General features: G+C 45.6%; 1 protein-coding gene across 1 annotated transcript in view; it reads right to left on the bottom strand.

The window, feature by feature from the left end:
- Positions 1-1,559: 1,559 nt before the first annotated feature.
- LOC140695036 (uncharacterized) overlaps positions 1,560-27,629 on the bottom strand; it is a 134,663-nt gene continuing 108,593 nt past the window's right edge. The window contains exon 13 of the mRNA XM_072957991.1: positions 1,560-1,791. The gene's annotated coding sequence lies outside the window, so the exon portion shown is untranslated. The remainder of the gene's footprint in view (positions 1,792-27,629) is intronic.

Here is a 27,629-nt window from a genome sequence, read left to right as displayed (position 1 = left end):
ACTTTTACATGGACATGTGCCATGTGCTGTCATGGGAAACGGTGAGTGGGGACAGGGCCTCTGCTCTCACAGGGCACACAGCCTGGTGGGGCAGGCGGTGTTCAATCATTGCCCTTTTGTCTTTAATATACTTACAAATTATGGGAAATGCTATTTAAAAAGAACAAAATGAGTCACTGATAGTGAAAAATACAAGGACAGTATTTAGGCTGAGGGAAGACAGGGAATCTCTTTGAAGATCTGACACTCCACTGAGACCCAAAGGACAACTCTGGCACTGAAGGTGAAGGGCAGGGACACACTGATAAAGGGCTGAAATCCAGAATATACCAAAATTTCTTTACACTCAACAAGAAGGATGAATAACCTGATTAAAAAATGAGCAAAATGCCTGAAAACACACCTCATCAAAGAAGAAATCTGGATGCCAAAGAAGCCTTTGGAAAGATGCTCCACAGCACCTGTCATCAAGGGGATGCAGACTGAAACAGCGAGATACCACTGCACACCTGTCAGAACTGCCAAAATGCAGAACACTGACAGCACCGAATGCTGGTGAGGATGTGGAGCACCAGAAATTATAATGCATTGTTGGTGGGAATGAAAAATGGCCCAGGTACTTTGGAAGACGGTCTGGCAATTTTTTACAGAGCTAGACGTAATTCTAACATATGATCCGGCAACTGTGCTCCTTGGTGTTTACTCGATGAAATGGAAACTTATGTTCACACACAAATCTGCATACAGATGTTAATAGCAGCTTTATTCATACTCAACAGGATTCAGAAGCAACTAAGCTCTTCTTCAGTAGGTGAATGGATAAATAAACTGTGGTCCCGCCAGAAAATGGACTATTATTTGGTGCTAAAATGAAATGAGTTATCAAGGAATGAAAAGACATGGAGGAACCTTAAATGCATATTACCAAGTGAAAGAAGCCAATCTGGGAAGTTTCAGCAACTGTCTGATTCCAACTGTATGGTGTTCTGGGAAAGGGAAAAACACAGAGACTGAAAGATCAGTGGCTGCCAGAGGCTAGAGGGGAAAGAGCAATGAATGAGGTGCAGCACGGAGCATTTTAAGGTCACTAAGACACACGACTCTGTATGATGCTGTGATGGTGGATACATGTCATTGTACATCTGTCCAAACCCACAGAGTGCACAACACAATGTGTAAATCCTAGTGTCAACTATGGGCTATGGGTGATGATGACATGTCAGTGTAGGTTCACCCATTGTCACAAATGTACACTCTGGTGCAGGTGTCAATATTGAGGAGGCTGTGGGGGCAAACTGCAGTTCATACACCCAATCCAGCCCCAGCCACCGCTGTTAATAAAGCTCTATGGGTGTGTGGACTATCTGGCTGTTCTGGCATCTAAACAGTAGAGCTGAGCAGCTGCACCAGAGATCAGGAGGTTTTCAGACCCTGAAATATTTACCCCCAAGCCCTTGAAAGGAAAAGTCTGCTGAGCCCTGTTCTAAATGAATCAAGATTCACCCTGATGAGGCAGGACAGCAGGGCCCAAACCAGGCATGGTTAATGGGGCTGAAGCAATGTTTTAGTTCCAACACATTTGCTGAAGTCCTGCAAGTCCAGTGACAGACTGTAGCCAGGAAGCGTCTGCAGGAGGAGTCGGGAGCAGGCCTTCCCGCCAGGCTCCGGGATGCCGGGGGCCGCGTGCCGCACGGGGGCCACCCGCTTGAAGAAGGTGGACTTGCAGTGGAAGCCGATCAACTCGTAGAGCTCGGAGAGGATGCTGCACGGCTGAATTTTCTCCTCGGAACGCTGAAGCACAGGGAGAAAAGCAACAAGCATCTGAATGAAACACGTAAGTGAAAAAAGACCCATAAAAATGGTTTTCCCTTAAAACAGAGACCCGATGACACAGGAAGGAAGAGGAAGGCTGACTTAGTGCACTGATGGGACCGGATGCAGAAACGCAGGGAAGCAGCACTGTGCAGACACTCCAGACCCCCTCTGGGCCCCACCTCTCCGCATTCCACCTGTCCCTTTACTAGAAAAGCCCGTATTCCCTGAAATAGAGGAATCTGCTACCTAAACATGGGACACAGAGAAGGGAAAGAGGAAAAGGAAGGGAAAGTAAAGGAACAACAGTTCATCTAGACCCTAGGGTCTGGGCGGGACTTTCACCAAACACACAACTTCTCAAAGCACAGAGCGCACAGGGAGAGGCTGACAGAGTGATTGCGACTTCTGCTCCTAAAGCACCCAGCTACCTGTCAGCACACGCTGCGCCCATTACTGAATCATTACAATCATCTCAGAAACAACTACTACCCCGGCTCACAGGCAAGGAAATCTGAAACTCGGGGAGGAATTATTATCATCCTGGACAAAGTCCCACAGCCCAGTAGTCTCAGAGCCTCCGGCAGACCCTGGGCTAAAATGCTCCTCATCACCACGGGCCCTGAGACTCAGGCTGAGGCCACGTCAGGTCTGCACGGGCCCAGAGCACAGTCTGTGGGACAGGGAATGCTCCCACTCGAAGTGCCAGGTCAAGGCCCTCAGGAACTTGTGTAATGAAACCAAATCCCCAAACTCATTTCCAACCCACTGCCCTGTCCGGGAGGACTGCTCGGCACAACTGCGCTGTCACCTGTGCACAGGCTGAGCAAGGGGCCCAGACAGTGATGTGACATCCCAGTGGAAGTGGCTCGGAGACCACTTCATCACAGGACAGATTCTCCCGGCTTCCAACGTTAACTCTCCATTCCATTTCCAACTGGAAAGTAAGTTTAGACTTGTTTTCCTCTCTTAGAAACAAAGAGAGCGGTAACATCAGAGGGAAACTCAAGACAGAGGAAGAGTCTCCTGGTCATTTGCAAGGATAGGCCGGGGAGGGAACAGAGACAGGGATCAGAAAGACCCGTGTTCCAGTCCAAAGTCTGCACGTCACTCGCTTTGACAGTTTCCTTTTTAATACAGGTGATAAAATCTAATTATGATTTTTGGGAAAACTAAATGAAATAACGTATTCCACTAGCATAGGTGTAAAATCCTCCATGAGTGTTCCAGAAATGGACGTGATCGTGGTTAGTTACTGTCTGCCAATTCTTGTGTTCTCAGCTCACATCACCCAACCAGAGATGTGCGAGAGATTGCCTCACCAGCCAGCAGCCTTCTCCAACTTGGAAACTTACAGTGTCCGAAGAGCAGGCAGTGTTGGATGCTTTGCGGCACTCTGGAGGTAGCACTCCAGTGATGACTTTAAAAAGCTGGGGAGAATTTAGGGGACCATACAGTTCAAATACAGAGTACTCATTCCATGTCTACAAATATTCATCTCTAGCCATGATGAGTAAGAGAGGAAATACATATTCAAACATACATCATTTTCCCACATAAGTGCATCAAAACAATTTGGAAAGAGTGTAACTTTCTTCTCTAGATCACACAGCGGGGATTACAAGGTTTGTACTGACAGCCCTACTTGTAAATCATCTGCAAACGTAACTGGGTCCACTATCAGTCATCATAATTTGAAGGGAATGTTAGAAAAGAAAAAAGCCAAGCTAATACTCTCCAATCTTTTGTTTGGTTACGATGTCACAGAGGAAATGGACAGCTCAATAAGGAACCACTCTGCCGTGATCACGGAGCCGGGGAGCGGGATGTGCGGCAAGATGTATGACGCAGCCGCAACTGTGCCCATGATTCTAGGCAGGTACCCAAAGTCACCTTGACAAGGTGTGAAACGTTTATGCCCACGTCCTCATAACCTGACATGTATTAAGGAGAAATGGAAACTTATAAACGGCCAATACCCTTGGTGGATACACCGTCCAAAGAGCAAAGTCACAGTTTGACAACTGGCCATCCCGGTACCTTGGGATTCATTCTTGAAGAACCTTAAAAACCACTCCTCTGTCCTCAAGAAGTGCTGCCTACTAGTCCTATCTTTGGCTCATGGATACCACATGTTGAAGTGAACTTCAATGTCTGCACAGATTTGACTGTCTTTCTCCAGGTTCACTTGTCCATTCTGAAGAGGCCTGAGCTAAGTCCAAATACCTTAAGATTAATTCCCTCCAGTGACAACTCAACGAGCCTGTAATTACAAGCCAACTGAACAGGACTGTCCTCAGCGAAAAATGTCACCAACCCTTCACTGCTTTCTTAAACTCCTCTCCTGGTTAATTGCAACATACTAACACCACCCTCCACCAAGTTCCCCAACTATGTCAAATAGAAAGTAAGGTCCATAAAAGAGGAGACAACTCCATAGTCACCTTTGAATTCCTAGCATAAAGTAATGTCAATAAATAGAACTATGATTATGGCTTCTTTCCTTTAAAACCTTTCTGGTTATTTAAATGAGACCATGGAAGGGAGGTGTTTGAGTCCAGTATCTTGATCCAGAAGACTCTGGAGGCCTTTTTCAGAATGGCTGTCCACTGATTCATTCAAAACACACCTTCTCTTTCCGGGAGGAGCTGTGATTTTCTGCCATGGGTTTGTGGTCACTCTCATGCCAGAACAGCTTTAAACTAAATCCTTACTTTGGATATGTTATTTTTCCCGCTTCCAAAAAATTTTACTTTCCTTACTTCCTTGCCTTGAGGAATGCTTTTATTCTTTTCTTTCTAATTCAACCTTTTATAAAGCAGGATTCTCAGGATGTGTTTGGCCTTATATAAGAACAGCCATCCAACTCCCAGTGTGAGAGGCCACAGGCTCACCTCCTGCCCTCCTGCCAGGGCAACTGAAACTCAGTTCAGGAGCCAACCGGCACCCCAGGGCTTCTAAGGCTCACGTATCTCCCAGAATCCCTGCTTTCTGGTTTGTCTTGGCTTCTGAGAATTTCCCCTCACTTTCTTGACAATTAGCTGTGCAGCTTGAAAGATGAGGAAGGAAGGTTTTATTTCTTAATCAGAATTTAAAGGAACTTATGTAATGAAGCTTTTCACGAGTTTCTAGAACCCTCCATTGCTGAGACAGAAAACACACAAGATATTTTCTAAATTTAGCTATCATGTGCATTTTTTCTTTGCTTTTGTTTTGTTAAGTGCTAATAGACATTTTTTAATTAAAAAATAAAATAAGGTCCCAAATAAGATAGAAAATTGAAGGGGCAAACAAAATTAAAGAGCAAAGACAGAAAAATGATAAGTACTCTACAAAGTTAATAGAATAAATACACTATGGATCAGACCAGCAATTCTCAGTAACAGCTAATTGAAACCTGACCATGAGGTAAAAGGTCTCTCCTGTCAGGAGATGACCAACAGAAAATAGAATTAAATCAACAACCTAAAATTCTAAGTCTGGCGAGGTATAGAAGTCTACCAGCTAAGTGTGTCTTCTTCTGGAAAAGAGGGAGACTCACCAGCTCTTTTCTGTGGAGCCTGAGCCCAGGGGAGGACAGTGAAGTGTGTTCTGTAAGTACCCAATTAGCAAAGTGAGTGATGAATAAAGAGATGTGAGCTTTGATGAGAGATGATACTACTATTCACTTGTCCTGTAAAGTATGTCTTCGCGTTCAGAGATCAATATCTCAGCAGGAAAATGCACAGCCCGGGATCAGACCACTTCTGTGATTGTGACACTGCACTTAGATGTCTCAAGGGCACCTCCAACTCCACCTGCAAAGAGCTAACTTCACGGTGTTCCTCCCATAGCCATCCTGCCCAGGGCCCTTGGTCGGGGGCAAGGTCTCCCTGCCTCTCCCAGCTCAGGCCAATCACTCACAGATGTGACAAGACCCCTCCTTCAGGGGCAAATTTCCTCAGTCAACGAGATCCACCACCCACACCTGTCCTACCAGGTACTCACTGGCACTCCCTCAGCACTGACTCTGTGCTGGGGACCATGCTGCACACTGTGCACACGTTATCTCACTGGATCTACACAGCAGTCCTGGGAGTTCGGTACATCACTGCTTCTATTGATTAGATAAATTGTTTCACTTCCTTGGGTGTGTCATCCAAAGTGACACGGCTACTGAGCCACAAACCTGGGACTGAAAATCACTTGAAAATTGAACACTGCTACACCTCGCAGCCACCCTACTCTGACTCATCACATCACCTCCTGCCGAGCCTTCTAAATGTTTCTAAGCATTCTACAAGACAAAAGTGATCTACGAGAGCATCGCACTAGCCTACTTAAAATCTGTCAATGACGGTCCACTGCTCTTAGGAGAAAGCCCCACCGGGCCTGAGCACAGCCCAACGGCCCGGCATCCGCTTTCCCTGCGTGGCCGCGCCGCCTCACCCACCACGCAGCTCTACACGTGCAGCGTCCAGGACAGGGATGCTGACTCCGTACAACCCGGGGCTCGTCTCACTCAAACAATGATCACCCTCTTCAGTGGTTACCTTCTTCAATACTGAATCTCAGAAAAATATTTTCTCTGGATGAATCAATATCTTTTTCCTTACAACTTCCCATCATTGATAATGAGCTCCCCCCAAAAGAGAGAAGACCTAATCCTCAGTCTCCTTATCTGTAAAGTGCAAATAACAGGGAAATATGAGAGGTTTTATTAGAAGTAATATTCATGTGAGGCTGAGGGACAATTCCCAACATACAGTAAGTACTCAATATGTGCTTACTTAATATTAATAAGAATAGATTACATTCCAGCAACCTTAAATCAATGCTTTATGGCTTTGTCTAAAAGACTACCGACAAACTGTTGGACGAACTGTTTTGAGCAGATCAGCACAAGTGTACTGGGCGAGGTAAGCGCTGACTCCAGTTACAGCTGCAACCAACCAGCACTACGGGGCGGGAGCAGTTTGCTCAAACTCTTACATGTTGCTTGAGCATTTAGTTGTAGTTATTGAATAAAGACAGGTATTATTTACTCAAAGCTCCTGAAACATAAATCTTCAAAGATTGATGCAAATTATGTTTCAAGTACAACACTCTCACTAGAAATTACTTGAAAATTATAGTCTTAGCTCCTCCGCACATCAAAACAGCATTTTCCTAATGTATCTGACTATGTACTCTGAAAGGATTGTTTAAAAGAAATTAAGATGAAGCCATCCTGAATAAGATCTCAGTATCATCTACACAAACCCCACCCAAAGGTCTCATTTCTCACTTCCACATAGGTGTTCAGATGGCTTAAGCTGGGTCTTGGTTTCTTATGACACGGGGGTGGGAAGAATTGTGGATAGATCAATGTAGCAAATATAAACCTAGTGTATTTGCTATGTAGGAATCCTAGAAATAAATAAATTGATATATATAGTCCCACCCTTATGAAGCTAAGCCGTTCCATTTACAACTGCATAAAAAATAAAATGAGAGATACATTTAACAAAAGTTTACAAGATTTGTACATTGAATATTTTGAAGTATCACCAAAAAAATTTTAAAATATCTTCATATATGGAAGGCATCCCATGATCATGCAATGGTAGAAAATATTGTTAAAAATGTTAAGACTTCCCAAAGTAATCTACATATTTAATGGAATCCCTATCAAAATTCCAGCTGACTTCTTTGCAAAAATTGAAAAACTGATCCCAAAATTCATATTGAAAGCAAGGGACCCAGGTCAGCCAAAACAATCTTGAAAAAGAAGAGCAAATTTGGAGGACTCACTCAAAGGTTACAGCAAATCTATAGCACTCAAGTCATTATGCTTCTGTCATAAGTTTGGATGCAGAAATCTATGAGACACAATAAAAAATCCTGGGGGGAAACTTACATTTACAGTCAGTTTTCCAGAAATGTGCCAACAACACTCCATTGAAAGTATAGTCTATCCAACAAATGGAGCAGAGACACCTGGGTATCTGAAGGCAAAAGAATGAATCTGGAATCTGGACCCCGTATTTTATATAACAAATATTAATTCAAAATGGATCACAGACAGAAACGTAAAAACTAAATATATGAACTTTCTTAAAGAAGACATAGTATGAATCTTTGTGGTCATAGGATAGGCTATGGCTTCCTAGATACAATACCAAGAGCACAAGTGATAAAACAAAATAGATAAAATGGACTTCATCAAATTAAAATCATTTGTTACAAAGGGCAACATCAAGAGTGTGAAATGAAAGGGGAAAGGGGTAGCTCAAATGATAGAGTGCGTGCTAAGGAAGAAAAACAAAATGAATAAATCTAATTACCTCCCCTATAAAGAAATTGTTTTAATGTTTAAAAAAATTAAAGTGAAATGACAATCTGCAGAATAGGAGAAAAATCTTGCAAAGCATATATCTAATAAGAGACTAGTATCCAGGATATAAAACAAATGCTTACAACTGAACAATACAAAGAAAATCGACCCAATTTTTTAATTTGCCAAGGATTTAAATAGATACACAATTGGCCAATAAGCATCTGAAAAGATGGTCAGCATCACTAGCGAAATCAAAATCAAAATGAGATCTCATTTTAAACTCACTAGGATGGTTATAATCAAAACATGGACAATAACAAGTGTCAATCAGGAGGCAGAGAAATGGATACCCTCAATATGCAGCCGTTGGAAAGGGGCAATGGTGCAGCTTCTTTGGAAGAGCCCGATGTTTCCTCAAAAGGTTAGAGTTATGTGGCTGAGCAATTCCACTCCTACATGTAGAGTCATCCTTCAGTGTCCTCGGGGGGTTGGTTTCAGGAACCCCCACCCTGGATACCATAATCCAAGGATGATCAAGTCCCTTTGCAATCAGCCATCTGGATCCATGAAGTGGAAACTACAGATATGGTGGGCCAACTGTACAGCCAACAGAATGGAAATGTATTCTCACAAAAACTTGCACATCAATATTCATAGCAGTATCATTCAGAGTAGCTAAAAGTCACTAAAAATATCCATCCATCAATGAATGGATAAACAAAATTACCAAGAATAGTCCCACAAACTTTTGGTAATTGAATCTTTGACAAAGGAGGTGAGAACATACAATTGAGCAAAGACAGCCTCTTCAGCAAATGGTGCAGGGAAAACTGCACAGCTGCATGTAAATCAATGAAGTTAGACTACCCCCTCACAACATACAAAAAAATGAATTCAAAATGGCTTAAAGACTAAAAATTGTAGACAAGACACTATAAACCTCTTAGAAGAAGACATAGGCAAAACATCTGACATATATCTCAACAATATTTTCCAAGAGCAGTCTACTATAGCAATAGAAATACAAGCAAAAATATACAAGTGGGTTCTAATTAAACTTACAAGCTTTTGCACAGAAAAGAAAACAAAAATTAAAGCAAAAAGATAACCTATGGAGTGGGAGAAAATAGTTGCATTAAATGAAAGTGACAAGGGCTTAATTCCCAGAATATGTAAACAGCTTTTACACTTGATAAAAAAGAAAAACAAACAATTCAATCCAAAAATGGGCAGAAGACCTAAAGAAACATTTCTCCAATGAAGACATACAAATGGCCAATAGGCACATGAAAAAATGCTCAATATCATTATCAGAGAAATGCAAATCAAAACTGCAAACAAGTATCACCTTTCACCAGTCAGAATAGCCATCATTCAGAAGTTCATAGACACTAAATGCTGGAGAGGCTGTGGAGAATTGGGAACACTCCTACACTGTGGTGGGAATGCAGTTTGGTGGAGCCATTGTGGAAAACTGTATAGAGGTTCCTCAAAAGACAAAACCTTGCGGGCCCAGATGACACAGCAATCCCACTCCAGGGCATATATCCGAAAGGAAACGTAATTCAAAAAGACAGTTTCACCCCAATATTCACAGCAGCATTATTTACAATATCAAGACATGGAAACAACCTAAATGTCCACTGACAGACGACTGGATAAAGAGGTTGTAGTATATATGTCCAATAGACTACTATTCAGCAATAAAATAATAATAAAATAATGCCATTTGCAGCAATATGAATGGACCAGGAGAATGACATTCTAAGTGAAATAAGCCAGAAAGAGAAAGAAAAATACCATATGAGATCGCTCACATGTGGAATCTAAAACAAAAAAACAAACAAAAACAAAGGAACAAAAAGATAAACTTATCTACAGAACAGAAACAGACACAGAGACATAGAAACCAAACTATGGTTACCAGAGGGGAGAGGGTGTGGAATGAATAAATTGGGAGTTCAAGATTTGCAGATGCTGAGTATGTATACAATAAACAGCAAGTATATACTGTATAGCACAGGAGAATATATTTAATAACTTATAGTAACTTATGTTTAAAAAGAATATGAAAATGAATGCAGGTATGTTCCTATTTAACTGAAGTTTTGTGCTGTACACAAGAAACTGATGCAACACTATAAACTGACTAGACTTCAATGAAAATATTTTTAAATAGACCAAAAACGAAAAAAAAGGAAAAGGATATTATCAAACAAAAAGAATAATGTACTGATTCAGGCTACAATATGAATGAACTTTGAAAATTTATGCTAAAATAAGCCCGTCACAAAAGGGCAAATAGTGCCCTTTAAGGTGAACTGTATCTAAGCATTTATTGTACTACTCCTGTAAATTTTCCGGAGTTTTGAAGTCTATCAATATCAAAATAAAATGTATTATTCATTAAAAACTTAAAACCCTTCCTCACAGGAGGGCTTTAATTATTAAATGCAGAAAAGCATGTAAAACTCTTGGAACAACAATTTTCACGTCCACACACAGTCACTGCTGTCACTGCCACTCAGAGTGTGGTGCCAGCGCTGATGAGAGCTGCCTCCACTCGCTCCCCTGCAGAAAGGAGTGAAGGCCTGAGCTCTGACAGGCAGGGTGAGCGTGAACCTGAGTCATACACAGCCACGTTCCAGACTCTGCGTTACCCAACTTTCTTATACAAACTGCAACATGTAATGTAAACAATCTAGAGGGATGTATCTTACAACACAGGGAATACAGACAATGTTTTACAGTAACTATAAATGGAGCATCTATTGTACACCTGAAACATATATTTTAAATCAGCTATGTCTTTATAAAAAATTAAAAAATAATTTAAAAATGTTATCCCTTTAATATTCAATTTGGTTTTTAATTAACTACTAAACAGCTTAGAATATATAAAAGCATTTAAGTGTGATGTTTGTTTACATATTTATTTACTTCAGCCTCCTGCTAAAAGAGAAATTAAACAATTTTTTAAACACAGCTTAACAACCATAACAACAAAAAGGCAAAACTGAGAGTGAAGAGAAAATGGAGATTCAATACTTAAATGAAACCAGGGGGAGGTAAACTCATAAAAATGGATTCCATGAAGTCAGGGCAAGTGTTAAAGGCCGACTAGAAATTCAGCTGTAAGATTCTTGGCAGCTAAAGCAAAAAGAAAAAGATGATGGGGCAGGTGGTAGAGCGTGTGCTTAGTGTGAACAGGGTCCTGGGTTCAAGCCCCAGGGCCTCCACTAACAGATAAATATACCTAATTACCTACCCCCCAAAAGAGCCCCAAAGAAAAGAAAAAGAGAAATTTCTTTCCAAAAAAATCCTGATATTAAATTTGGATTAAATACTTTAAAAATAAAAGGAAAATAGAAAAGATGAGTGACACTGTGAACAAAAACCCCAGCTGGGCTAACAAGCTAAGTCACAAATCTAAGTGTGATAAGTGTCGGTTTACTGATCTAAGTTTTGCTGGGCTAACTCGTAAATCTGAAGTTCAGTGTCAGTTTACTGGGCTAACAAGCTAACTCGTAAATCCAAGGTCAACAATTGTCAGTAACGTGATCTGTTCCAAATTGATAAGCTTCAGTGTACTGATTCCTTGCTTTTTGTTGTTCGAGCCTTATTGGCTAAAAGCCCCATACTTGTAATTAACCCTATAAAACCTCATGTGCACGTCTTGGATGTGCTCAGGGCTTGGGAACAGAAGCCCCTCTGAGCCCGCTGGCATAATAAATCTCAGTACTCCCACCCTCTGAGTGCTGCTTATTTCTTGGCTGGCCTGTTGTTTCCGTAACAACACAAGCGATAATGCCCGTGAGATAAATCTGCAATGGCTGCTAGCAGGTCCCCATGTCTCATGTGGGAAAATCTGAAACATATTTCTCACCACTCAGAGTCATCCTCAGCCCACCCCACATCTCCCGCTGTTAAATGCAGGAACACACGCAGGGCCCGGCCTTTGCTCTCTCTGTGTCATCACAGTGAGACAGGATGGAAGGGGGCAGAGCAAGCCATTCAAGAAAGACCACAGCAATTAACATCAAAATGGTGGAGAATTCAACCCCCAATAGGTCTTGAGGCTCAGGATGAAGAGATTTAACTTCTAGTGTGAAGGAAAAGCTCAGCTGGGCTAACAAGCTAAGTCACAAATCTAAGTGTGATAAGTGTCGGTTTACTGATATAAGTTCTGCCGGGCTAACTTGTAAATCTAAAGTTTAGTGTCAGTTTACTGGGCTAACAAGCTAACTCGTAAATCCAAGCTCAACAAGTGTCAGTAACGTGATCTGTTCCAAATTGATAAGCTCCAGTGTACTGATTCCTTGCTTTTTGTTGTTTGAACCTTATTGGCTAATAGCCCCATACTTGTAATTAACCCTATAAAACCTCATGTGCACGTCTTGGAGGTGCTCAGAGCTTCGGAGCAGAAGCCCCTCTGAGCCCGCCGGCGTAATAAATCTGAGTACTCCAACCCTCCGAGTGGTGCTTGTTTCTTGGCTGGCCTGTCATTTCCGTAACATTTCTGGAGGCCCCAGCGAGATACAACCACGCCGGCCCCTTGAGCCGCTGGACTGGTGGCTCCGGCCGACCGGGGGACGGGACTCCGGCAGCGAACGAGGTGGCGCCACCCGACGGTATTCCGGGTTCTCTTTCGTGACGGCAACTCGGCCCCCCGGGTGGCTGGGCTACAACCAGAGCCAGACTCCGTGGAGGGACGGACAGACTCACCAGGTGGCCGTCCGGACAAGGTAGGATCCCCCGGGAGGAATCAGGTCCTGTCCCATTGGACAGAAGAGGAGGCTGATCCCCTCCTACAGGCTCTCCGTCTGATGGTAACTCAGACGGGGAAATCAGGAATCAGGTCAGGAATCAGGTCCTGTCCCAGTGGACAGAAGAGGAGGCTGATCCCCTCCTACAGGAAATAGGATATTGGTATTGGTGGGAGGAATGTTGTTAACCTCTGTGTATGTGTGTATGTGTGAGTGAATGAGCGGCCTGTGAAGCATGCGATCAGGCTCGAGTTTGTAGCTCCACGGCATTCTGCTACGGAGTTCGAGTGAGTCCCAACCTGCGGTTCCGTGGTGACCTCATACGGCTCAGGGCGGTATCGGTCCCTCAGGGTCCCGATCGGAGTCAGCGGCTTATACTGACCCGCCAAAGCTAAGAGGCACCTTCGTCCCCGCGAGGGGAGCGGCCAGGCGGACGCAACGAAAACCCTCCCTTGTCTTGTCTGCGACACCGGCACAGGGTGGCTACACTGGGAGGGAAAAGGACATAGCCAATGAGTCAACGCCCCTGTGCCCTTGGAGGCTAGGATGCTATTTCTTTGAGAAAGTCTCCTACCTGACTCTGTCACAGAACACCCGAGACTTATTGTTCCCCTACTGAACTGACCCAAGTAGTGCCCCTTTTGCCTAGCCCCAGACACCCAGGACGTAAGTTTAGAAGACGAATTCCTTCAGGACCGGGCTTGCCCAGCCCTGGAGGTCCCTTTTCTAGTCCATTTGTTTTGCCATCTGCCGTCAGTCCCACGCCCCTGATACGTTAGTTCAGAATATAGAGAGGATTTAATGAAGAAAGTCCCTGAAACTGCTTGAGGCCTTGAGATCCAGAGACATCAGCTGAGACTGGAACCCAGAGTCCCTGACCAAGTTAGCCTTAAAACAACTCATAGACCCAGCAAGAGAGCAGTCTCTCTGGGAACTCCGGTGTTTTGAAGAGTGAAGAAGAAAAAGATATAAAGGCTACCTTCCCAAACATCTAAAGCAACAGAACTATTATCCTTAAATATCTAAAAGAATGGGAGGCTCTAAGTCAAAACCCACCACTCTAGACTGCATGATTAAGAATTTCAAAAAGGGGTTCTCAGGAGACTATGGAATTCGAATGACCCCTGGCAGGCTGCGCACTTTGTGTGAGCTTGAATGGACTGCCTTTGGAGTCGGGTGGCCCTCAGGAGGAACTCTGGACCTAGCAACAGTGCGAGCAGTCTATCAAATAATCACTGGAACCCCAGGCCACCCAGATCAATTCCCTTACATTGACTCCTGGCTGAATATCGCCCAGACTCTACCCCCATGGATTCGGTTTTGCTCGAATGGACCTGGGCAATGCAAGATATTAGCAGCTCAGCCAGTCCAAGCCAAAAAGACAGAAAAAAAACCGATTTTCCAGGGAGACGCAGAAGACGAGATATGCCTGCCCCCTCCATATGCCCCCAAGGCACAAACACCTCCAGTCCCATTGGAGACACCACCACCCTCTGTGTCACCACCTCCCCAACCTGAGGACCCAGAGGCAGAACTCAGCCCCCAGCCTGAGCCGGTAGGAAGGAGACTCCGCTCAGCACAAGCCGTGAAGCCAGCACCACCGGCCCTCCAAATGCCGCTGCGGGAGACACAAGGGCCACAGCAAGTTGGGGAAGACGGGACTGTTCAGCCTGGGCACCCCGTACTCTACTACCAACCCTTTAGCACCACAGACCTTCTCAATTGGCGCCATCACACTCCTTCCTACTCTGAAAAGCCACAGGCTATGATTGACCTCATAGAGTCTATCTTCCATTCTCACCGGCCCACCTGGGAAGATGTCCGCCAGCTGCTTCTGACTCTTTTCAATACAGAGGAGAGGAGACGCATTCTCACTGAAGCACGAAAATGGCTGCAGGGCCGAGCCCCTGGGGACACAATGGATGTTGAGGCGTGGGCCATGACACGTGCCCCTGACACCAGACCAGATTGGGACTTTAACACTCAAGAAGGAAGAGAAGCACTACGTGAGTACCGGGAGGCCATCCTACAAGGGCTAAAAGCAGGAGCCAAGAAGCCAACTAACATGTCTAAAACGACCACAGTGACCCAGAGGCCAGACGAAACCCCCACTGACTTCTATGAGAGACTGTGTGAAGCATTCCGAGTCTACACTCCTTTTGATCCTGAGGCCCAAGAAAACCAACGGATGGTCAACGCTGCCTTCGTAGCCCAATCATACCCAGATATACGCCGGAAACTCCAAAAACTGGATGGATTCGCAGGGATGAACGCTACACAGCTGCTGGAAGTAGCAAACAAAGTTTTTGTAAACCGAGAACGGGAAGCCCAACGAGAAGCAGACCAGCGAATGAAGCAGAAAGCCGCGCTCCTTGCAGCAGCCCTGGGGAAAACAGGCTTCAGCCAGAACCCTGCACCACCCCGGAAGAGGGGACCCCAACCATGGATGCCCCTGGGCCGAGACCAATGTGCATACTGCCGGGAGACTGGGCACTGGAAGAGCGAGTGCCCAAACAGAAAGGATGGAAAGAGAGCACTCCCTAAAAGGCCTACTTATCAGCTGGAGCCACCAGCCAGTAATCACATCGGACTGGCTGGGGTTAACTCAGAATAGGAGAGACCGGGCTCCCTGCCCCTGGGCCCCCGGGAGCCCAAGGTCAAGATGTTTATAGGGGGCCAACCAATGACTTTTATGGTAGACACAGGAGCAGAGTATTCTGTGGTGACCCAACCTGTAGCCCCCCTGACCAAAAAAAAGGCGACTATTATTGGGGCTACTGGGGACTCAACTGCCCGCCATTTCTGCCAACCACGATCCTGTCAAGTAGGGGGCCATCTAGTGACACATGAATTTTTATATTTGCCTGAATGCCCAATACCATTGCTTGGAAGAGACCTTCTGTCTAAATTGGGGGCACAAATTACCTTTGTCCCCGGGAAACAGGCACATCTGACCCTACAGGGAGAGTCTATGATTCTAGCCATCTCAGTTCCCCGAGAAGAAGAGTGGCGTCTGTATGAGAGCAGAGAACTCCAGGAAAATCCTTGCAAACTCCTGGAAGAGTTTCCATTAGTCTGGGCTGAAAATGGACCACCAGGCTTGGCACATAATCAGGCACCACTGGTGATTGACCTCAAACCTGGAGCCAGCCCAGTCAGACAGAAGCAATATCCCATGCCTCGAGAGGCCCACCTAGGAATCCAGAAGCATATACAGCGCCTCAGACAAGAGGGAATCCTAACTGAGTGCAGATCTCCCTGGAACACACCGTTGCTCCCAGTGAAGAAAGCAGAAGGAACAGATTATAGGCCAGTGCAGGACTTACGAAAAGTAAATGAAGTAGTCACTACAATACATTCAGCAGTGCCAAATCCATACACTCTTCTGGGCCTCATTCCGGCAGATGCCAAATGGTTTACATGCCTAGACCTTAAAGATGCTTTCTTCTGTCTTCGACTCTCACCTGTGAGCCAGCCCATATTCGCATTTGAATGGGAGGATCCCCATACAGGAGGAAAAACTCAACTGACATGGACACGTCTCCCCCAAGGCTTTAAAAACTCGCCCACCTTGTTCGGAGAGGCACTAGCCACAGACCTTGTAAAATTCCCTGGGGAAACATTGAACTGTACTCTGCTCCAGTATGTGGATGACTTGCTGTTAGCCAGCCCCAGTGAAGAGGACTGTTGGAAAGGAACTCGAGCCCTCCTAGGGCTACTCCAAACAACTGGGTACAAGGTCTCATGGAAAAAGGCCCAGATCTGCAAAAAGACAGTCAAATACTTGGGATTTATTATCTCAGAGGGACACCGAGCCCTAGGACCAGAACGAAAACAAGTTATTTGTGCCATACCCAGACCGGAAACAAAAAGGAAACTGAGAGAGTTCCTGGGCGCAGCTGGGTTTTGCCGGATCTGGATCCCCGGATTTTCAAGAATAGCCAAGCCCCTCTACGAAGCAACTGCTGGATCAGGAAAAGAAACCCTCAAATGGGAAACTAAACAAGAAAATGCCTTTAGGCAATTAAAGGAACTACTAACCCAAGCCCCAGCACTAGGCTTACCAGATGTAACACGAGAGTTTAATCTGTTTCTACATGAAAGAGACCAAACTGCTCTTGGAGTCCTAACTCAGAATGTGGGGCCATGGCAGCGCCCTGTGGCTTATTTATCTAAAAGACTGGACCCTGTAGCATCAGGATGGCCACCCTGTTTACGGGCCCTCGCTGCCACAGCCCTCCTGGTCAATGAGGCAGACAAACTCACACTGGGACAGACTTTAAATGTAAAAGTGCCCCATTCTGTGGTGGCCCTGATGAATGGCCCAGGTTACAAATGGATAACTAACACAAGGATGACCCACTACCAGGGGCTTCTATGTGAAAATCCAAGAGTCCGTCTAGAGACTGTGCAAACCTTAAACCCAGCCACATATTTGCCTGAAGGGGAAGGGCAACCTGACCACAACTGCGAAGAAATCATTGAAGAGGTGTATGCAAGCAGGCCTGATCTAACCGACAAGCCCCTGCAAAACCCAGACCTGGAACTTTTCACAGACGGCAGCAGTTACATGCAAGATGGACAACGGCGAGCAGGTTACGCTGTAACAACAACCCGAGAGGTAATAAAGGCAGAGTCCCTTCCCCCAGGATGGTCTGCTCAGCGAGCAGAGATCTGGGCACTGGTCCAGGCACTAAGGGAAGGGAAAGGAAAACGAGTCAATATATACACTGATTCCAAATATGCATTTGCAACCTTGCATGTACATGGAGCCATCTATAAGGAGAGAGGACTTTTGACTGCTGGGGGAAAAGAAATCAAAAACAAAGAAGAAATTTTACAGTTACTGGAGGCAGTATGGGATCCAAAGGAAGTGGCCATTATTCACTGTAAGGGACATCAAAGAGGAAATGACCCTGTGAGCCAGGGGAACAGGCTAGCTGATCAAAAGGCAAGAGAAGCAACCGCCTGGGAACACTCAGTAATTAAAGTTATGGCAGCGCCAGAGCTACCCACTGCCCCAGAATATAGTCATGATGAAAACAAGTGGGCACAGGCTGAACGAGGAGAGAAAAGAAAGGACGGATGGTGGATCATGACGGATGGAAGGGTTTTCATCCCAGAACGACTAGCTTATCGTTTAGTCCAACAACAGCACGAAGCCACACATATGGGAAAAACAGCTTTAGAGGCCCTCTTAAAGCGATATTTCCTAATTTCTCGTCTCCCTACTCTATGTGCATCAGTTTCCCAACGCTGCTTGCTCTGTGCACAAAACAATCCAAAACAAGGGCTCACTGGGCCAATGGGAATACAACGATGTGGATTGGCTCCCTTTGAAGATTTAGAAGTGGACTTTACTGAACTTGGGCCCAATAAGGGATATAAGTACCTGCTGGTTTTTGTCTGCACCTTCACAGGGTGGGTAGAGGCCTACCCCACCAGGACAGAGAAAGCAAGGGAAGTGACAAAGGCTCTTCTCAGGGATGTTATCCCTCGATTTGGAATGCCTACCTCCATCGGGTCTGACAATGGACCCGCCTTTGTGTCAGAAATTGTACAGCAAGTGGCAAAGGCACTGAGCACTCGCTGGAACCTACACACAGCATACCGGCCTCAAAGCTCAGGGAAAGTAGAACGAATGAACAGAACTCTAAAACAAATTATAGCTAAAATCAGCCAAGAAACCCAGCTTCCCTGGGTGGACATTCTACCCCTGGCTCTGTTGCGAATTAGATGCACCCCAAGATTTAATATTGGGTACTCTCCCTTTGAAATCCTCTATGGGCGACCGCCACCTTTAGTCAGGATGAGAAACCCCACCCCAGAAATAGGAAATCTAGGGCTCCACCAACAACTGTTGGGACTAGGAAAAGTACTACGAGAAGTTTGGGGTTGGGTGATAGAGAAAACCCCCATTTCATTAGGGGTTCAAGTGCATCCCCATAAACCAGGTGACCAGGTATGGGTGAAGGATTGGAAAAAGGAACCTCTCAAACCAACATGGAAGGGACCATATTTAGTGGTATTAACTACTCCTACAGCTGTTAAAGTTGCAGGAATCGTCCCTTGGATCCACCACTCCAGAGTCAAGAGAGCAACTGCACCTCAGACAGAGGGTCCCTGGAAAATTGAGAGTGTCCCGGGAGACCCGCTCAAGATCAAGATCAAGAGGGACCAGAAAAGGATCGACGAGCCCTGCTCTAGCCACACCCGGAAGCTGGCTAGTCAACGCACGGCCGAAGCCTGAGGATCAACGAGCCCTGCTCTAGCCACACCCGGAAGCTGGCTAGTCAACGCACGGCCGAAGCTTGAGGAAAGCCCAACGCAGCTGTTAAATATATTTCTTTTGTGCTCCCTTGCCTCTTTCCTTGTTTTCTATACCAGTCTGCGTATTAGCAGTGGGGCTAGCTAGCGCCACCCCACCTGACTGGAACATAGGCCATAAAATCCTGATAGCTATTTTATATCTTCTTATAATTAGTGCCATCACTGCAGCATCATGTCTAAGATAATCATAAGGCTGATGTTACTAATGCTAATGTCCTCACTCTCCTTGGCTGTACAGTGCACCTGCATGGAACCGGGTGACAGGTGGTCCATATACCGGCCTGTATTTTCAGCTTATACTTATCAGCCGAGTCAATGCTATGACTCCGCTTCAGAGTGCACATATCAGGGAAAATCCTACTGGATTGGCACAATTAAGGCTTATTATGTATCTAGCATCAAATGCTATGGCACACCCGGCAAGCTGGTGTGCTGGACCAAGCAAACACATTATGGGATGAGTGATGGAGGGGGCGTACAGGACCAGGCACGCCGGCAAGCAGTCCAACAAGCTGTCCAGAGGCAACACCGGAAGTTATTACCTACCCGGAAGCCAATAAAACTTCCATCTTTAGCCGAGCCTCGGGATCTGGATCCACAAATAAATGGGCTGTTAGCCGCAGTCCATGGGATTCTCAATCATTCCAATCCAGACCTGGCTAAAGATTGCTGGCTATGCTTGCGTCCTGGCCCCATCCAGCACCTGGCTTTACCTCTGACAAACCTCACTAAGACTTTCACCACAACTCATAGCGATGCCGTTTCTACCACTAGGAGTTCCAGGCTGAACTGGGTACAGCTCGCCTACAAGGCACCAGAATGTTATTTCAACAATGGAACTAATCCTTTAGAGGGCAATCTAACTATAAATCAATGTATTAAAATCTCTCACTGTATGGGTCTAGGGTGCCAACCCACACAAAGATGGTGTTCTAATAACGGGACTTATTTTGTATGTGGTGAATTTGCCTACCGGTGCCTCCCTGCCAGATGGGCAGGGTTATGTGCTTTGGCTTATCTCACTCCCCGAATGGACATTATGCCTAATAATCAAAGTCTGCCCATCCCTGTCATAACTCACCAGCATCCACGGAGAATAAAACGAGCTATACAATTGATCCCCTTGCTAGTGGGGCTCGGAGTGGCAGCAGGGGTAGGCACAGGAATCGGGGGCATCGCCTCTTCCTCTTATTACTATTATCAGCTTACAGGTGAATTCAGCCACGATCTCCAACAAATAGCAGAAACCCTGGGAACTCTGCAGAATCAGATTGACTCTCTCGCCGAGGTGGTCTTACAAAACAGGAGGGGTCTGGACTTACTCACGGCCAAAGAGGGGGGACTATGCCTCTTTCTAAATGAAGAGTGTTGTTTTTATGCCAATCAATCAGGAATTGTCAGAGGGATGGTTCAAGAGTTACAAGACCGAGTGGAAAAAAGAAAACATATTTTAGATAAGAGCCCATGGACAGGCCCCTGGGGCTGGACCTCCTGGCTGGCACCGTTCATAGGTCCCTTACTCCTGATTTTTGCAGTTCTGCTGTTTGGGCCCTGTGTCCTAAACTTCCTGACCCGCTTTGTCAGTGAGCGGATAGAGGCTATGAAACTTCAGATGTTAGCCTCCAATTATGAGCCCCTGCAACAGGTAAATGATGATGCTTACTCCAACAAGGGTTGTGAAAGCATCAAGAGGGGGGAATGTGAAGGAAAAGCCCAGCTGGGCTAACAAGCTAAGTCACAAATCTAAGTGTGATAAGTGTCGGTTTACTGATATAAGTTCTGCCGGGCTAACTTGTAAATCTAAAGTTTAGTGTCAGTTTACTGGGCTAACAAGCTAACTCGTAAATCCAAGCTCAACAAGTGTCAGTAACGTGATCTGTTCCAAATTGATAAGCTCCAGTGTACTGATTCCTTGCTTTTTGTTGTTTGAACCTTATTGGCTAATAGCCCCATACTTGTAATTAACCCTATAAAACCTCATGTGCACGTCTTGGAGGTGCTCAGAGCTTCGGAGCAGAAGCCCCTCTGAGCCCGCCGGCGTAATAAATCTGAGTACTCCAACCCTCCGAGTGGTGCTTGTTTCTTGGCTGGCCTGTCATTTCCGTAACACTAGTAGATCCTGAGCTTCATTATACACCCATTGTAATAGTAACATGGTGAATAACACGGCCCCAGGCACCATGGCCGTCACAAGGCTAGCCACAAAAGGTCAAAGGGTGGAAAATGGCCAACTCCCTGGAATCCCAGCCCCTTGCCCTAAGGCTGGTCCTTCTACTTATTAGCATATGAAACCACGAAGCCCAAGAAAAGGAGCAACACAGAGCCACATCCCAGGAACCCCTCTCTCTACCTCTTCGGAGAAGGCCCACACTATTTCTGTGGAGTGTGTGCCTACTTTTAATCTGAGCATCAAACCCCCATACTTCGTGACGTTTCTCATGCCTGTCAATGTATCTCTCTGAATAAATCTACCTTTACTCAACACTGGCTTGTTCTTGAATTCTTTACTGCATGAAGCCAAGGAACAAAATCTGGTGGGGCACATCCCAGGGGCTCAACGGAAGCCTGGGACACAGCCCTTCTCATGCCCCACATATTTTTTCTTGTATCAACAGGACTGGGATGTGAAGTGAGGTCTGAGGCCCCAGCTAAGGGACAGAAGCAGCCTCCAGGTCTCCAATTGGTGGGCAGCCTCTCCCCCATCAGGGGCCATGGGGTCTGCCTGGTTCTGTGTGTTTTTTTGTTGTGCTGACTCCCCAGTCAGAGAGATTTCTCCTTAGGCCTGGCTCCACAAAACCCTTCTCTCCAAAATACAAGCACATCATGTCACAATCCTCTTGTTCAAACATGAATTTTTCAGCCAACTTTTTCCTTCCCCAGTTAAGTACCTAAATGTCCTCCCTGCCATCCCACCACTTCTTTCTTTTTGAGAACTCTGCACTCCCCACACACCATCCTGAACGCAGGTGCCTTGCTGGCTGGGACCGAGATGTTTCAGTCTCAAACATCCTGAGTCCTTTCTCTTTCCACTTGCTAACTTAAAAAGGCCTTCCTGTGTCTCCCACCGCTCTGATTCTGAACGTCAAAAAATGCTCAGGTTACATTCACTCTGTGAATACCTCCCAGGTTTTGGCTAGGTTTCCTTCCCAAGATCTTCATTAAGGAGCTGCATCAAGAAGTTTAAAGGGGCTATTCTTACATTTGAGTGGAGGAGCCTGCAAGAAATTTAAATGGCTTTGAAGAGAGAGTAAACCAGGGACAGAGAGGTCGCAGGTCCTAGTCAACAGTGTCATGAGGCAAAATGTTCTTCAAAGGCTCAGAGTGGCTTCTGAACACGGAGTCGGCAGGGAGGAGGTGACAGGCAGTGAGTGGGGTGAGAGACACAGGGTACGGTCCCCCAGCAGGGGAAGAATTGGTTATTTTCTAGTTTTCCAATTTCTTACTACCTTTTTCTCTTATTGCCACATACCATTTCCTACGAATTAAGCATATCAATGTCAGTCATTTGGGCCACTTGGGAGAAGCTGCACGATGCCATTCACAGGGCTGGGACATGACAGCCACACCAGTCTAGGTTGAAAGACCAGTGGGGGTATTTCCATGGTAATCACGGGCATGCAGCAAACTCCCCAGCTTCAATGACCTCCTCTCAAAGTTGGCGCCAATAAAACTACCAAGCAAAATGCGTGATGATTCTGGCCAACATCTGTTTATTAGTTAAGTGCCTGTGACACCTGCCACTTAATAGGGAATGAGTACGATCAACGAGGCCCTGTCTACCTGGCCACACGCGCCCTGCCTTCCTGCCTTGGTGCAGCAGCACAGCTTGTTTAGCTGAGATGAGCGCCCCCAGAGCAGCCCCGATGGGAAAGCTCCCAGCTCTGCACGGCCAGACGTGTTCCTTTCCTTCTCAGAGCTGATCACAATTTGCTGTCGTCTGTTTTTATGTTTATCCCTTTTGTAACTGCCTCTCCTCCGGAGACTTTGCTCAAGCAGCACAGGACCAGGTGTGTCTTGTGGCCTGCCGGATATTCTGGGCTGGGAAACAGCCGAGCCCACATCTGGCTCTGGTGCTGAACGGAGAGAGCAGAAGGCCCAGGAGCCCATGCTGAACCGAGGCCCCTGCACACAAAATTATGGTCTGACTTTGGGCAAATTACACAGTCTTTTTTACCCTGAGATTCCTCATCTGTCCATAAAAATAACTGCCCATGGCACACAGAGTTACAAGTATTAAAGGAAATCACCAAATTCACAAAGTAGCCAAGGGGCTACCAGTGCATCCTAAACAGACACATGCTGCCTTTAAGGCTCTGACACACACCAAGCGTGGTGGTCGAACAAAGTGTACACTGCTAAGTGTCAGTGTGTTAAGTGCTTCATGTGTGCTATAATAATCTTCAGAACTTACAACAAGCCCAGGAAGTAACGAATATTATTATGCCCATTTCACAGACTCACCATCAGTTTAAGAGAGGTTACATTCAAGTCCAAGGCGCTATGGTGAGTAAATGGCGATTTCAACCTGAATATGGGCCCAGGCCTGGGCTCCATCTCTGTCCCATCCACCTGACCACTGCCTATGAATTCCACCTGTCCAATACCCAAGTTGAAGCCAGCCAGCTCTTAAATGCAATGTGTGTCACCGTTTGTCAATGTTGGTTCATTACCATAAACAGTTCTCAGAAAGCACTTCAGAAAGGAAAGTTGGACTCACATACCTGCCCACAAAGAAGAAGAATTCTGCCTTGCCTTCTCCTGTAACGTGCAGAAACCCTTCCCATTCACCACCGAATCCTTTTGTATGCTTCCTCCGTGTTCATGTTTACACATGGCTTATTAAAGTAGAAGTTACCTGCAGTAATTCCATCTCGGTTCCATTCCAAGCTTCCAGATTATCCATAATCAGGGTAATACCATAATTTTCTGTGAATGAAAACACTACAAATTGAATGAAAATATTGCAACCATGTCACTAAACAAAGAATGCTGAAAACAAGTCATCAGCGGCTGCCGCCACCCCCCAGTGAAGACAGGCCTGCAGCCATTCACAACGGTGCCCTCTGAGCAGACTCAGAATAAGAAAGGACAGATTACTGGCCCTAGATAGCTAGGTGCTTGTCTAAAGTATATATTCAGTCAGCCCAAATGTTGGCTTCCTCCCATATATTGAAAAGCATTAAATTCATGAACTTGAGATACCTGGCTTTCTTTAGATAACAAGCAATGTTTTATTGTTCTGACTACCTGGTCTTTGTTGTAAAGCTCCTATATAATCCTAGCTTCTCCCCTACTCTTGCGAGCAGTCCCTCAGAGTGTTCTGAGAGGCGGTCATCCTGGCTCGAGTCCTTCTGACAAATAAAACATAACTCTTAATATTCAGGCTGCACGTTTATTTCAATCAAGTCCCAGAATAGACACAACTCATCAATTGTGTAATGGGACACACTGGATCAGGAACCAAAAGAGTGTAGTAGTCCCTAAGAACTACAGCTCCCTATTTCTTCCTGTCATTATACAATCCCACCAGAACTCATTACTTTGCTGTCTGCTCCTCTGGCAACCAAACTCAGAGAAGAGTCAACTCAGCAGAGCGTCCTGCTGGGGAGAACCCCTGCAGCAGCACTGCAGGCTGCCTGCCCTCCCGCACGATCTGACGACTGCTAGTGTCCTCCGTGGAAACCAGGCCAACAGAGCTGTTCCCTACAGCTACAAAGTCCCAAATATTAAATAAAACCTTTCATTTTATACTATATGTTACATATATACCCATCTCTGAAAACAGCTTTGCCAGAAGCCCAAATCTTCAACATTAATCTGCAAAGGCAAATCAGGTCCCCAAGGGAAAACAAGTCTTAAGACGATGCTAAGACCTCCAAAGTCCTCTCCACGACCATAAACCAAACTGACTGTAGGTCTGCAGCTGCAGGAGGCTACATGTCTGCTTTTAAAGCAACCCCTTCCTGCCCTCGGGTGCTACAATGCCCTTCTACGCCCTCCCATCTCAGGGTAAGAGCACCCACTGCAGAACCTTGCAGGGCAGCACTGACAGGACTGGACAATGAGGATCAGAGTTAAACTAAGCCTTCTGATGACACGAGTTGTCACTCTGTCACTTTACAGATGAAGATATATATAGAGAGAGGTGGGGTGTTATTGTTCAAAGTCACACAGATAAAAAGTGACAAAGTCTATAACTCTGCTCCTCCCTCTGGTGTGACGCCCCAACTGGGACAACCACAGGGTTCTTTCGTGCCTGCCTGACCAGTTCTTTCCTATCACTCATGACCCACCACAGGGTCTGAAATTAGCCTGCATTTGCAGCATCTTTTCCCTCCAGTTTCTCAGGAACAAGGCTGTTCGGGCCACTTTATGACTTCCAGGTCCCCGAAATCTCCGTGCTCAGGCTGCTCTTGCCTGTGCATCCGGCCCGCTGCTCAGAGGCTCTTCCTCCCCTGCAGGAGGATGTTTCTACTCTTCACAGGGACACCCCCTTAGGGGATCCCTCCTCTCGCCCTCAGCATGGCAGGTGTCCCAGGCCACATCGCGAGATGCCCCAATAGGACTGCATCTGCCCAGGTCTGCTAGTCAGACCAGCAGCCTCAGAGCCAGGGATTATGCCCAGGTCACACTGCAAACCTACTGCCCGCCTCACAGACCCCAGCCAGCAGGTCACCTGGAAGTCACAGCAAGTGCCCCACCCAATCCAGAAGCCTCTTCATTTCCCAGCACCACTGATGACTGGTTTCCAAACTTTGGTCAGTTTCGCACAAAACAACACCTTCTACTGTGTAGCGGGTGGTTTTTGCTTCTGCACCCCATTCTTACTGAAAACGTTAAGGGAAACCAAAAAGCCTCTTCTCAACCCTTTTCTGATGATACCCTCCCACCCACAATATACATATGCTCAAGAGATTTGGATCCACGTGATTTTGTTTCCCTTACGATAAGTGGCTCAAAACACTGCGGGATTATTTTTCCTTTGAGGGTATTAGGACTCAGTTTCTCGGCTTTAATCTGTTTTTGTCTTTGTCTTCTTTGTTCCTAGCAGTTGCCACCTCTTACTCCCTTCAGCAGCCTCCCTCCCAACTTCTAGTCTAGGAAATCAGCTGTGATGAGGGGCACGGGGGCATTCACAGAAGATGCAACAAAGGCAAAAAGAGGCTATATAATTTGCCAAAGATATCACCTTCAACCCCCAACAGAGTGTGTCATGTCCCTGTGTTTAACTCTTATTCTAAGCAAGTTAACTTTTTGTAGATTATGTTTATAAAGATGAGAAATCAAAATACATACAAGGACACACATCAACTCTAAGATATTCATTAACTCCACTATTTTGTTTCTATTTATTTTATTTGTATTAAAAAATTAAGAACCCCTGCAACCAATATAACAAAATGTTACTGGGTTTTAAATACAGAATATAGAGGGGTTAAGTGTGTCATTACTCATCCTTATATGTATGTTCACAAGATAAAATTATTTGAAAGTCTCTCTCCCCTCTCCCTACTCACTACTGGCTCTCACCTGAGATCCCAGACCACACATCTAACAACCTTTCACTTTACCCACAGCTGAACTCATCAGTTTTCCCCCAGAAATCCCTCTGCAGCTTTCCCTCCTCAGAGCACAGCAGGACCATCATTTAACTCATTAATCCACCCAGAAACCTGGGCCTTACTCCATCCTACCTTCACAGACAGCTTTAAATCTTTCTTTTTACCATCTAAACATGCCTTCAATCTGTTCGCTTTTACCCACTATCCTACCGCTCAAGTGGAAGCCACCAACACTGCCCACCTGGACTCACGAGTCTCCCAAGTGGCCCCACAGCCACTCTCCCCTACTTGAGACAAATGGGATTGTGTCACTCCCATGCTTTTTGGGCTCTTTTCAGACCCACTGTTCATAGAAGAAACCCCAATTTCTTCACCTTGTGAAGGTGTTTGCCATGAAACTGTCAGCTCATGGAGGGCAGGGCACGCCCTCTCCCCTCAACCCCACTCTCTGGCAGAGCATCAGCTTGGGAGGACCCGCTGAGCTACATCAGCCTGTATCCTAAACCTGGTCTTGGGTTCTTAGCAAACTGCTTCACTTATCCATACATATCCAAGGTAGATAAGAAAGATTTTAGATGTTGAGCTAGACTATTCATTTGGGGATTTTGCACTGGCAACCTGCAAGTATATGTTCTAATGTTTGTGTCTTGTTAAAACCACACCCAGATTAAAGGAGTATTTGTGGAATGTCTTCGGAGTAAAAGGGTTCTGTACTTTTACAGATTTTATGTTTTATAACATGAATAACCCGGACAGGGTCACAAATGGAACCGCCTCACAAGTGACAGAAGACAGGTGAGATGCATATAGCAACAGGTCACAAAGATGGTAAGAGCAAAGTTGTTTCTCCAAACCCCAAAA

This window comes from Vicugna pacos, unplaced genomic scaffold (genome assembly GCF_048564905.1).
Source record: "Vicugna pacos unplaced genomic scaffold, VicPac4 scaffold_125, whole genome shotgun sequence".
NCBI classification, from domain to species: Eukaryota; Metazoa; Chordata; class Mammalia; order Artiodactyla; family Camelidae; genus Vicugna; species Vicugna pacos.
Note: the sequence above shows the minus strand (reverse complement) of the source record. Positions and strands in the feature narration are given on the sequence as shown.